The following is a 13,339-nucleotide window of genomic DNA, read 5'->3' as shown; positions in this document are numbered from 1 at the left end:
AGTGGGACTGCTTGCTGGGTCAAATGATAACTTTGTTTAACTTTTTGAGGAACTGCCAAACTGTTCTCCAGTGTAGCTGCACATTTTACATTCCTGCCAGTAACTTTTGAGAGTTCCAGTTTCTCCACATCTTCAACACTTGTTCTTATCTGTCTTTTTTTGTGGTTTTTATGTAAGCTCTAAGCCCATTGTGGGGCTTGACCTCATGACCCAGAGTCGCATACTCTTCCAACTGAGCCAGCTAGGCACCCCTCTGGCTTTTCAATTGTAACCATCCTAATTAGTGTGAAGGAGTATCTCATGTAATTTTGATTTGCTTTTTTCTGATGACTAATGACATGAAACACATTTTCATGTGCTTGTTGACCATGTGTAGATCTTTGGAGGAGTGTCTACTGATCCATTTGTTCCCTTTTTTATTGGGTGTTTATCTTATTGAATTGTAAAATTCTTTACATATTTGGGATACTAGGCCCCAATCAGATGATTTGCAAATAGGTTTTTCCCTTCTGGGGGTTATGTTTCTACTTTCTTGGTAGTGTTCTTTGACATAAATTTATTTTTTATTTTATTTATTTATTTATTATAAATTTATTTTTTAAAAGTAACTTGATTAAGGGGAAAAAATAGGACTGGCCATATTCAGATGTGGCAAAAAATCTCCAGGTATTGTGTGAATAATTGATGTTTGGGAGCAGAGAAAAGAGTGTGACCCAATCCTGTAGTGTGACGTGGGATCACTTACTCTGGTGTGACCTTTCACATACAGTGTCCCCAAATGTCACCTGGTACCTGTGTTGGGATCATCTGTCAGTAGATTGCTTAGAAGTTTTTGTTTTGTCTTTTAAGTCTGTAATAGATATGGAATTTATTCAACTGTCTTTCCTGCATCTTTTTAGATGAGCATCCAGTTTTTCTCTCACTTTCTCATGATTAATTGCATCATGGAATATTAAGCCCTCCTAGGATTTCTGAGACAAACCATTCCAGGCCTGGAACTTTATTCTGTCACCACAGAAATGAATCAGAAGGTCCGCTGCAACTTAAGGGTGCTGTCAGGTAGGTGTTGGTATCAGGATGTTCAGAGAGGCATAGACACCATTAAGAGTGGTGGCTAAAAAAAAAAAAAAAAGAGTGGTGGCTAATGGGACACCTGGGTGGCTCAGTGGTTGAGCATCTGCCTTCAGCCCAGGGCATGATCCTGGGATCATGGGATCAAGTCCCACATCGGGCTCCCTGCATGGAGCCTGCTTCTCTCTGCCTGTGTCTCTGTGTCTCTCATGAATAAACAAATTAAATCTTTTAAAACAAAAAAGAACGGTAGCTAAGAGCAGGCTTTGAGCTGGACCACTGGGTTTCTGGTCCCTGCATTGCCACTTATTAGCACATGACTTTGGCAAATTTCTTAAATCCTTGAAGCCAGTTTCCTCAATAAGATGGGGACAAAAATAGAGCTAGAACATAAGTTGTGGTTTGTGTGAAGCTGGAATGAGGTTGTGTGGCCCAGGTGCTGGGAGCGAGGGGTGCTGCTGTCACTTGTCCTCGCCAGGGCAGACTGAGCGAGTTCCCCCTTCACCCAGAACAGTGTTCTGTAACACCGCCTGGGGCTGCCCCTTCTCTTTGGAGATTCGGTGATCTCTAAAAACTTTCAGATTCTAAAAAAAAAAAAAAAAAACTTTCAGATTCTTCTGAGTTACATGCTAGTCCATATTTCATTATAAGTCAGTTTTTCAAAATTAAATTTTCTAAGAAAATTGCCATTCTCATAGGTATTAGTGTAGAGCATTTTTAAAAAAGATTTATTTATTCATGAGAGACACAGAGCAAGGGGGAGCCGTGCAGAGACACAGGCAGAGGGAGAAGCAGGTTCCATGCAGGAAGCCCGATGTGGGTCTCAGATCCCAGGCCCCCAGGATCACACCCTGGGCTGAAGGTGGCACTAAACCGCTGAGCCACCTGGGCTGCCCCACATTTTTTTTTTTTGGCATTTTAATATTTTTATCAAGAATTTCCACTTTTTATTCCTGGATTTTATCTGAAACAGACTTTCGAGAAGCAGATTTAGATAGAATAAGCAGTTCTGCTCTCATGTTGTAATTTATCAGTTCTTCAGCTTTGCTTGGACATTTTGGACATTGTTACTCTTTTTCTTTTTTCTTTTTTTTTTTGGAATCTTGCATTGCATGCCGAATTTCAGGCAACGTACAGTAATGGATGGAGGTTGTGGCAGGAAGCAGTCATTCCTGCTCCAGTCAGGCCAGCACCCACTGTGATCGTGGACAAGGGCCTCAGATACCAGGGTGTGGACTCTTTCTAAGGGAGACTACTGATACCACCTCAGAGGCTGTACAGGTGCCAGGTAGGAGCTGGAGTCTAGCAGGAGCACGGGAGGGAAGAGCTACCGAGAGTCTAACAGCTATTCCATCAACCTCCTCCATGTTGGCCAGATTCTGAGCTGGTCTCCACATACACAGGGGAGTGAGATGAATGGCCTTGCCTTCCTCTGGCACCTCTGTTCCATGGAGGACAGGTCTCAGCTGGTGATTATACAGATCATGAGTGAACACAGTGCAGTAACAGCCACAGGGAGTACAGCCTGAGTGAAGAGAGAAAGCCCCAACCCAGGGACGGGGCCTTTGAGCTCTCACTTGAAGGGTAGCTGAAGCTGTAAGGAAGAGCATTCCAAAAAAATAAATAAATAAATAAATAAAATTTAAAAAAAAAAGGAAGAGCATTCCCAGCTGAGAGAAGGGCATGAGCAAAGCCTCTGAGCTGTGAAGGGAATCTGGCTCCCTTTCTTCATTGCTTAAGGTATGATTATTTTTATACATGTTCTGTGGCATTTGAGAAGGTATTTGTCACATTCTGTATTTTGGATCAGTCCCTCTAGATGGTTTTTGGTCCAGTCCAAATCCCTACTATATATCCTTGTGTAATGAGAAGAAGGGTGATGACATTCCCCCCACCACCACTTCTGGTCCCCATGCACCCACCCAACTGCTTACCAATTTTGTTCTATGTATTTTGCTGCAGTGTATTTGGTACTTGGAGATTCCAGGCGGCACAGGCCGCCCCTGCTGTGTGGAGCACTTGATGCTGGCAGTGCCAATGGGAACCTACACCCTACCCTGTCCCCAACCAGTCTTCTCCTTTGCATTTGAATGAAGTGCCTGTGTGTTGGAATTTTCAGCTGGTGAATTTTGAAACTATTTTTACATTTCTTTTCTGTTTCCTGCTCATATACGTGTTCATCTTACAACAGTTGTGATTGGAAGTTATTTTGCTTCTTTCACTTCAGCCTCGGTTACGGGCACAGTTCCCCATGCTGAAATAATCCACCTGTTCTAGTTGAGGCCCGCGGGGGGCATTCCAGGCTGTGAGCCTGCCCCTGTCCACTTGTATTTTGTGATTATAAATTACAGGGTCACAGACATCTCTGGGCAAATTAGACCTCAAGGCTGCTTTTTGTGTGTATTTCCCACCGGCCCAAGGGAAGGGGCAGGCAGTTGCCTGGTTCTCTGCTTATTGCTGTGTCCTCTAGGTGGTTCGAAAGGGCCGATTATGTGCTCCATTTACCCTGCCAACACAGTTTTTGTCTCTGAGTGCGTAGGGCTTCCTTGAAGTCATTTTAACATTTGCCAGCGTCATGTTTCCCTCTGTAGATCACTCTGGGTTTTCAAGTACATATCTCGAGCGTTTTGTCACTAACATGTTGAATGCATTCTTTGCTCGTCTTACAGAGTATGTTTTGACTACCACCCCTACCCCACCCCACCCCCATTTCTGAGGCCTTTTAAGGCCAGAGCCTTGTTGCTTCATCTCAGGTTGGGACTTAGATGGCTGTTTCCTCTCTCCTGATGCAGTAAGTAAGTAAGTGCCTGTGCTCTGTGGTGTGTTTGGGGGCTGAAGCCTGAGGGAGGCCACGGGGGAAGCTAGGAGGTGTGGGGGGCGGGGCACATAGGGAGATGGGGTGAGGGGGATAGAAGCCTGGCTCTGAGCCCACCCAGTGGCCCCCCAGACCTGAGGGTGTGAGAGAGAGAGAGAGAGAGAGTGTGTGTGTGTGTGTGAGAGAGAGAGAGAGAGAGAGAGAGAGAGAAAGGGGTGGTGGGACTGGCTCTGCTCTAGTTCCTTAGGACTGGTCCCAGAGGACCCTGTTCTCAGCCTGACCTGATGCACCTGTGTGACCCTGAACAGGTTGCAGGCCTCTCTGAGACTCTCAGCTTCTCATCTGGACCCTGCTGTGGAGGGGCCACTGAACTCCTCAGGGTCAACAGGAGAGGTCCAGCCACCTCCATCCCCTCCATGAGAGCCCAGGCCAGGACTCCTGGATGAGGACCGCAGAGCTTGTGAGGGTGCTTCCACTGGACCCGCTGTGGGCCCACTGAGGCAGAGCCTGGCCTGGGAGCGGCAGGTGCTGTGGGCAGCAGACTGGGAGCGTGGCCCAGGACGGGAAACTGACCAAGGATCCAAGGTGGACTTCCTGTTCCTCCTGTCTCTTGAGGCCCAGGTGACTTGGACCCGTCCTCTCGGGAACTCAGATCCCCCCTCCCCATGAGAGGCAGGGGGTGGTGCTGTGCTTCTAACTTCATTTTCAAGCAGTGGCAGTTCCCAGGAAGGACCCCACAGTGGGCAGTGGTGGAGAGATGGAGGATGGAAGGTGAGACAGGTGAGCTAGTCTGTGTGGCCCCACACAGCAGGGGCACAGCAGACTTGAAGGACCATTGGCATTTGAACTGGACCAGGGTACTTGAACTTTCCCCTAGTTCTTAGATTTCCTCTTCCGATGAAAAACTTGAGATTTTTGCCTTCAAATATAAAAGTGATCTGCATAGAGTTAAAAATTCAAGCCATGGAAAAGGTATAAAGTGGAACTTAAATCCCTCTCGCTTTATCCATCCCAGCCCTACTACACAGAGGTGGCCTCTCGAGTTTCTTAGGATCTTTCTGGAAATTTCCATGTACATACAAAGGCTTGCCACTGTCCTAGAGTAGGCAGGACCATAATTTGTGGTTCAGTTTTTCCTCTCACTTCCTGATCTGAAGCTGGGATATGCATCCAGCATAACAAGAAATGTGTAGCCATAAAGCCAGGGGATGCTCGTCCCCTTGGCTGCACCTTGAAAGGGCCCTCAGGGTAAGAAAGGCTGAGCCTGGGAGGGAAGGAGGGAGGTGTGGAGCCGCCGCAGGTGTTTCTTTTACTGGATGAGGCTCATGGCCACATTCAGGTTTTGCTTTTCACCTTTGAGTCTGTGCGAAAACAAGGAGGAAAAAGCAAAAGACGCTGGTGGTGGCACACCCAGAGCTGCTGGGCCAGGGTTCAAGTCCCTGTGGCGTCCCTGCTTCCTTCCTGCTCCCCGCTCTGTGGTCCTGAGGGAGGCATGAGGGCCAGGGCACCTGGGCCTCCCTCCACAGTCCCCTCGCTCACCCCTTTGGAGGGCTGGAGCCAGCCTTCAGGGGCTCCCGCTGCTCTCTCCCTGCCCCGAGCCACATGCAAAAGATGGATCAGTCCCTTTGAGAGGAAGGGAGCTTAGGGGCTCTGAGCTTAGGGGCTCTGAACCATGAGGCTGAGGGGCCCACCTGGAGTGACCACTTCCTCAGGGTGTGCTCTCCACCTGGCCTCTTCCATCTGAGGCTCCCAGGACCAACTCACCACTGCCCTCCACCTCCAAGGACCAGGACAGCTCTTCTGGGAGGGCAGAGTGGATGAGGTCAGAGGCAGAGCTCTGGGCAGGCAGGTCAGGGTGTGGACTAGCCTTGGGGAAGCAGAAGGGAGGGGCCAACTACCTGACTCTGGTGCCAGGGTGGTCACTGAGGGGTGTTAGACTGCACTCTCCAGGTGCCTGGGACCTGGAAGATGGGTCCCAGGAGACAGCCCCCCCACCCCCCCCACCCCCCCACCCCCCCGTTCAGGACCCGGCAATGGCAGTGTGCTATGATCCTAAGCAAGTTCCATGCAAGCTCACAGGAGCTGCGACCTCTCTGTCTCTGGGATTCCTTTTGCCTCTCTCCCAGCTTTGGCCAGCCTCCCCATCTCTCCCCTACATCCCCAAAAAGGTCAGAAGATCACAACCCATTTCACTGGCCATGATGCTGATGCTGTCTGCACCTTAGAACTGGGCTGCCTTGTCTCCAGCCTGAGCCCGTGTTTCCCGGGAACCCCTGCTGTCACTGAGATAATCTCTTCCTTCCACAGCCCATCTCATCAGGAACACTGGAAGCAGAAGGGGAGGTGAGCAAAGTTGACCTAGGAGGCAAGGCAGGCTGGGGGCTCCCCGACCTCTCAGAGCCTGTTTAGAGTACCACATCCTGGTCTCAGCCCAAACTCAGGTCACATGATAAGACAGGTCCTCTCCAGATATCTTGGATCCTATGAGCTGGAGGGGACACCAAACCTGGACAAACCTGAGGGAAATACTGTGTGCAGGGCAGAGGGAGGAGAATCAGGACCCATGGAAGGGCAGGAAGCTGCTCAGCTTTGGTTAAGAGAACCTCTTAAGGGACCTTGCCAGGCACCGGGCTGGTTCAGTCAGTGGGACAGATGACTCTTGATCTCAGGGTCGTGAGTTCGAGCTCTACACTGAGGGCAGAGTTTACTTAATTAAAAAAAAAAAAATTAAGATTTTTAAGTAATCTCTACACCCAGTGTGAGGCTCAAACTCACAACCCTGAGATCAAGAGTTGTACGTACCGGGATCCCTGGGTGGCGCAGCGGTTTGGCGCCTGCCTTTGGCCCAGGGCGCGATCCTGGAGACCTGGGATCGAATCCCACGTCGGGCTCCCGGTGCATGGAACCTGCTTCTCCCTCTGCCTATGTCTCTGCCTCTCTCTCTCTCTGTATGACTATCATAAATAAATAATAAAAAAATTAAAAAAAAAAAGAGTTGTACGTACCTTCCACCAACTGAGCCAGCTAGGCGCCTCCCAAAAAATTTCTTAGAAAAAATAAGGGACCTTGACTTGGGCCCTTCCAAAGGAGAGTGATGGTGGGTTTGTCATCATCTGCAGTCCTGCGGCCCCGTGGCAAGTTTTGGTGATGGAAAATTGTCCTCTGGATCTGATGTTTCTGGCAGAGGTGGTGAGAGGAGGCAGCAAGAGGATGAAGTCTTTGTGGGTGGCCTGTTGTGTCCTGAGCAGCCAGGCCCAGGCACTAAGGTCATAATGTCCACAGAGGTGCCTGTCTGTCTGAAGTGGAACAGCCACATGGGCCAGAAAAAGCTTCTGGACCTGTTGTCCTCAGACATGATCAACCCCCTGCTAGGAACTGACAGGCTTATAATGCTCATGCATAAGTAAAGGCAGGAGGCCCAGGAGTGAAAGGGAGAAACCAATATATGGCAAAGACCATGGACGTGAGACTCAGTTTCCCCATGTCTAAAATGGAATCAATTGTACCTACCTTGCAGGATTGTGGGAAAAATTAGGGATAACATTTATGAACTGCCACATGGAAGGTATTAAAAAATGGCTATGGACAGGGGCACCTGGGTGGCTCAGTTGGCTAAGCATCTGACTCTTATTTTTTAAGACTTTATTTATTCATGAGAGACAGAGAGAGAAGCAGAGACACAGGCAGAGGGAGAAGCAGGCTCCATGCAGGAAGCTCGATGTGGGACTCAATCCCAGGACTCCAGGATCATGCCCTGAGCGGAAGGCAGACGCTTAACCACTGAGCTACCCAGAGATCCCTAAGCATCTGACTGTTGATTTTGGCTCAGGTCATAAACTTAGGTCCTGAGATTGAGCCCCATGTCCGACTTCATGCTCAGCGAGGAGTCTGAGATTCTCTCCCTCTCCCTCTTCCTCTCCCCCACTTCAAATAAATATATTTTTTTAAGATTTTATTTATTTATTCATGAGAGAGAGAGAGGCAGAGACACAGGCCGAGGGAGAAGTAGGCTCCATGCAGGGAGCCCAACGTGGGACTCTATCCCAGGTCTCCAGGATCACACCCTGGGCCAAAGGCAGCGCTAAACCTCTGACTTATCCGGGCTGCCCAAATAAATACATGTTTAAAAAAATTTACTGTGAACACACACAATGTAAAATCTGCCATTTAACCATTTTAAGTGTGTGATTTGTGGCATTTAAGTGTGTGATTCGTTACATTCATGATGTGCAACACTCACCACTATTTCCTGGCCCCTTTTATCACCCCACAGCAAGAACCATGTCCATTAGGCGCTGCTCCCATTTCCCCCCTCCCACATCCCCTGGTAACCTCTAATCTACTCCTTTAAGATTTTATTTACTGGGATCCCTGGGTGGCGCAGCGGTTTGGCGCCTTCCGTTGGCCCAGGGCGCGATCCTGGAGACCCGGGATCGAATCCCACGTCGGGCTCCCGGTGCATGGAGCCTGCTTCTCCTCCCTCTGCCTGTGTCTCTGCCCCTCTCTCTCTGTGACTATCATAAATAAAATAAAATTCTTAAAAAAAAAAAGATTTTATTTACTTATTCATGAGACAGAGAGGCAGAGACAGGCAGAGGGTGCATCCCATGCCCTTCTATCTTAACGAAAGAAAAAAGTAATATTTTCCTTTCATTAATAAAAATAAGTAATAAAATAATTGTCCTTTTGTGTCTGGCTTCCTTCGCTTAGCATGTTTGCAAGGTTCATCCACATAGGGACGCCAGGTGGCTCCGCGGTTGAGCATCTGCCTTCAGCTCAGGACATGATCCTGGGTCCAGATCTAATCCCACATCAGGCTTCCTGCATAGAACATGCTTTTCCTTCTATTGTCTCTGCCTCCCTCTCTCTCTGTCCCATGAATAAATAAATAAAATCTTAAAAAAAAAAAAAGGTTCATCCATGTAGCATGTGTCAGCTCTTCATCCCCTCTTAGGCCCGGATAATGACATTGTAGGCACAGGGTGGGAAGCTGAAGCGCCGGCACCTTCTTGCCTGCATGGTCCTCCTCTGTGCTTGGGTGGCTTGTCCTCTTCTGCCTTGGAAGAGGAAGACAAGAAAAAAGGACATACTCCTAAAAAAAAAAAAAGACACACTCCTTAGTTTCACCCAGCTGGAAGGTCACACACCACGTGGATCTGAGCTGAGGCCAGAGTAGCTATGAAAGGTGAACATGCTTGCACTGGGTCCCCCAGAACTGCTCTTCATCTTCCCTGTATCAGGCACCAGCCCACAGGTCCTGAGGAACATTCGTGGCTGCTATGCTGAGCTGGAGAAAGAGGATCTGAAGTGGAAGAGATGGGGGCTGGGGGTTCGGAGGGGACAATCCATGGTGGATCCCCTGCCCTGGAGCCCTTCCACTTGGGGGCTGAGGGCAGTACCATCCTTCAAGCCCAGCCCTGGGCCAGCTCTGTAGGACCCAACACTGCCCTGCCTGGCACAAAGCAGGGCACCTGCTTACAGGAGTGAGATCACAAGGACAAAGTGGCCTAGGAGGGAGAGATTTGAGGCTCACCCCCTCCGGGCACCATACCCACTTCCAGAGCCTTAATTTGCCTTGTGCTTGAGTTGTGTTAGGATATATACTCCCACCAGGCAGAGCAGCCAGTGGCCCCATCCAGACTGTGAAGCAAGAAGGAACCAGAGGGGTGCCAGCAGCCATCACATCCCTCACTTGGCTGCTCCTGGTGGGTCTCAGACTTCTCTCCTTGAAGGCGCTTAGCTGTTGACCCTGGCCCTATCTTCCCTCCCACTGCTGATACCTCTGCAAGCTCCCATACCTCCCCCTTTCAGGGCAGGGATTGGTCCCAAGGATCCCACTGTGTTCCCTGAATCACAATTCTAGTACCTCTCTCCAGCTCTGAGACTCTGCTTTTCCCATCACCACTAAAGCTTGTTTGTAGTGTAGGAAACATTGTCATGTACGCTGCTTGACCAAACTTCAGAAGCTCTTTTTTTTTTTTTTTTGTAATATTTTATTTATTCATGAGAGACAGAGAGAGAGAGGCAGAGACACAGGCAGAGGGAGAAGCAAGCTCCATGTAGGGAGCCCGACGTGGGACTCGATCCCAGGACTCCAGGATCATGCCCTGAGCCAAAGGCAGATGCCCAAGTGCTGAGCCAGCTGGGCTGCCCCCAGAAGCTCTTCTCTAGGAGCCAAAATGTAACTGCTCTTGGTCAGCATGGTCTCCCATCACCTCGTTGATCTGGGTGATGGTCACCATCACGGGAAGCCCTCCACATCCAGAAGGAAGGAGGTCAGCCGGTCGCAGCCAGGTGCTCATCTCTCTACAGGACAGGAAGGATGGATCAGCCTTCTGGGCTCCCACCCTCTTAGCCCTGAAAAGGCAGAGACCAGAAGTCTGACTCGCTTAACCCACTGACTAGAGGTCTCTCCTTATCTGGAGCTTGATGCAGGTGGTGCTTGCAGACAGGGTGGGTGATGTGCATCTGGAAGCACCTTACAGAGAAGGGCATGCCGGTTGGGTGAGTGGGGGTTCTGCAAAAGGTGTGGATGATAAGCCAATTCTGAGGCTTCATCTCCCCACAGCTGAGGATCTGTTTCCTCAAACAGTCTGCAGACGAGTAGCATCAAACAACCACACCACCTCCAGATTCCAGGTCAAGAGCTTCCCCTTTCCATTAGTTTAGAGCCAGGACAAGCTAGGTCACCAATGTCCAGCACAGGGCCTGGCACTAAGTGCTCTAAAAGTACCTCTGGGATAAATAAAGAAATCAAGGGAATCCCTGGGTGGCTCCGTGGTTTGGCACCTGCCTTTGGCCTGGGGCATGATCCTGGAGTCCTGGGATTGAGTCCCACATCGGGCTCCCTGCTTGGAGCCTGCTTCTCCCTCTGCCTGTGTCTCTGCCTCTCTCTCCTCTGTGTCTTTCATGAATAAATTAAAAAAAAATAAAGAAAAAAATCAATGTATAAATGAAAAAACCAAGGCTATAGCTGCTGGGGGTGCTGTAGATGACCCTCTGAGGATGCTCTCTCCCTTTCTTAGGCCGGGAGACTCGGATCAATTGAAACAAAGGAACAGAGTTCTTTTTTTTTTTTTTTTTTTTTTTTTATTCATAGAGATGCAGAGAGAGAGAGAGGCAGAGACACAGGCAGAGGGAGAAGCAGGCTCCATGCAGAGAGCCTGATGTGGGACTCCATCCAGGGTCTCCAGGATCACGCCCTGGGCTGCAGGAGGCGCTAAATCGCTGCGCCACGGGATCCCTGGGTGGCGCAGCGGTTTGGCGCCTGCCTTTGGCCCAGGGCGCGATCCTGGAGACCCGGGATCGAATCCCACATCAGGCTCCCGGTGCATGGAGCCTGCTTCTCCCTCTGCCTGTATCTCTGCCTCTCTCTCTCTGTGTGTGTGTGACTATCATAAATAATAAAAAAAAAAAAAAATTTTTAAAAAAAAAATCGCTGCGCCACGGGGGCTGCCCTGTTCTTTTTTTTTTTTTTTTTTTTTATTTTATTTTATTTTATTTTATTTTATTTTATTTTATTTTATTTTATTTTATTTTATTTTATTTATGATAGTCACAGAGAGAGAGAGAGAGAGAGAGAGAGAGACTCCAGGAGCAGGAGCTCCACAAACTAGCACTCAGCCACAGACTCCAGCATGTTAGGGTAACTAGACAGCCCTGGCTCTGTGTCTGAAGCAAAGAAACCACCATCTGCCTCGCAGCCACTGGATTCCAAGGTTGGGCAGAAACTCAACAAGTGAAAGAACATCCCAGGTAGGGAGCAAAGCAGAAGCAAAGACCAGGAGTCTAGACTACTGGGTTACAAGGCTGGAGGAGGGCTGGCCTCTGATGTGTCTGCTTCTATCTGTGAGGCTCAAGTGAGTTGTGTTTGAAGAGTCATGAAAAAATGTTTGGATCACAAGTCTAACTTAACATGGTATATATATATATTTTAAAGATTTATTTATTTATTCATGAGAAACAGAGTGGGGGAGGGGGCAGAGACACAGGCAGAGGGAGAAGCAGAGTCCTTGCAGGGAGCCCGATGCGGGGCTCGATCGCAGATCCCAGGATCATGACCTGAGCTGAAGGCAGGCGCCCAATAGCTGAGCCACCCAGGTGTCCTACCATGGTATATTTTATTTATTAACAATAGTTTGTTTCATTTATCCGATGCCAGACACTGTTCTAAATGCCTTATAAATTTTCATATGAGTGGGTTCTACTATTCCCCTACTCTGAAGTAAAGATTATGTGATTTGCCCATGGTCATAGAGATTGTAAACCGTGGAGCTGGGATCTGAATTCAGTCTGGTTCCAAAGTCTGAACCATTATACCAGGCCAAGATCAAAAGTTTTCAATATTTAAAAAAGTCTACCTTTCTAATACAGGCTTTTCCTGGTTTTGGTTTTATGCAGACATACCCAACACCATGCTAAGTGAGAGTCCTACATATTTCCTGCGATCCTGCAAGACAATATTACCAGTTTCACAGAAGAGTCAAGCCCCAAGGATAAATTCTCAGTTGGGATTCAGACAGGTTTTTTTTCCTACACTCTAGGATATAACTATTCTACCTTAAGGATCCTCTTTGAGCCAGTGCCTGGCTGGCTTAGTCAGCTCAGCTTCTGCCTTTGGTTCAGGGTCCTGGGATGGAGTCCCATGTCCAGCTCTGCTTCTCCCTCTGCCCTTCCCCACGGTTTGTGTGCTCTCAAATAAATAAATAAAATCTTAAAAAAAAAAAAAAAAAGAATCCTCTTTGAGTATTTCTTTCCAACACAACATCCTACTGCTGGATGAGGCCTGAGGGTTACAATGGAATAAAGGCTTGCGAACACAGAGTAGGTTGGCAGTCCCATTCAGTCTACACCCTGCCCCCAGTCTAAGAAAAGAGGGTGTCCAACTGAACATGCAGTTCCTTATAGCTGAGGCCACTTGAGACCTCCCAGCCTCATCCTCTCTGAGTGAGACCTCTACATCCTGGCCACGCATGAAGCCCCAGAGTCGTGTGGTCCCTCTCTCCCATCTTTTTAAAAAGATTTTAAGTAATCTCTACACCCAACTTGGGGCTCAAACTCACACCCCAGAGATCAAGAGTCGCAGGCTCCTCTCACTGAAGCAGCCAGGCACCCCCGTCTTGCGCTCTTTACCACCTCCCCTCTTGTTCTGCACCCTAACACTGTGCTTAAACAGATGTCCACCTCTAATGAGAAAACCGAAGTTCTAGCGGGGGACGCCTAGCTCAGAGGTCGTCCCGACAAATAGCTGGACTTCTGAGTGTCAGGCTAAGGGGCTGCCATCATCTGCCCGGTCCCCCAGGGTGCAGAAAGCCTGCGTCTCAGGATCGCGAAAGGTGCCTTCAGCATGGACACGGCTTTCTGGCCTGCAGCCTCCGGAGGAGGGGGAGAGGAGGCGGGGTGAGGAGGGGGAGAGGAGGCGGGGGGGGGGGGGGGGGGAGGCGGGGGAGGAGG

Source organism: Vulpes lagopus, chromosome 11, assembly GCF_018345385.1.
Source record: "Vulpes lagopus strain Blue_001 chromosome 11, ASM1834538v1, whole genome shotgun sequence".
Classification (NCBI taxonomy): Eukaryota; Metazoa; Chordata; class Mammalia; order Carnivora; family Canidae; genus Vulpes; species Vulpes lagopus.
The sequence above is the reverse complement of the archived record's forward strand: the minus strand, read 5'-3'. Positions refer to the sequence as shown.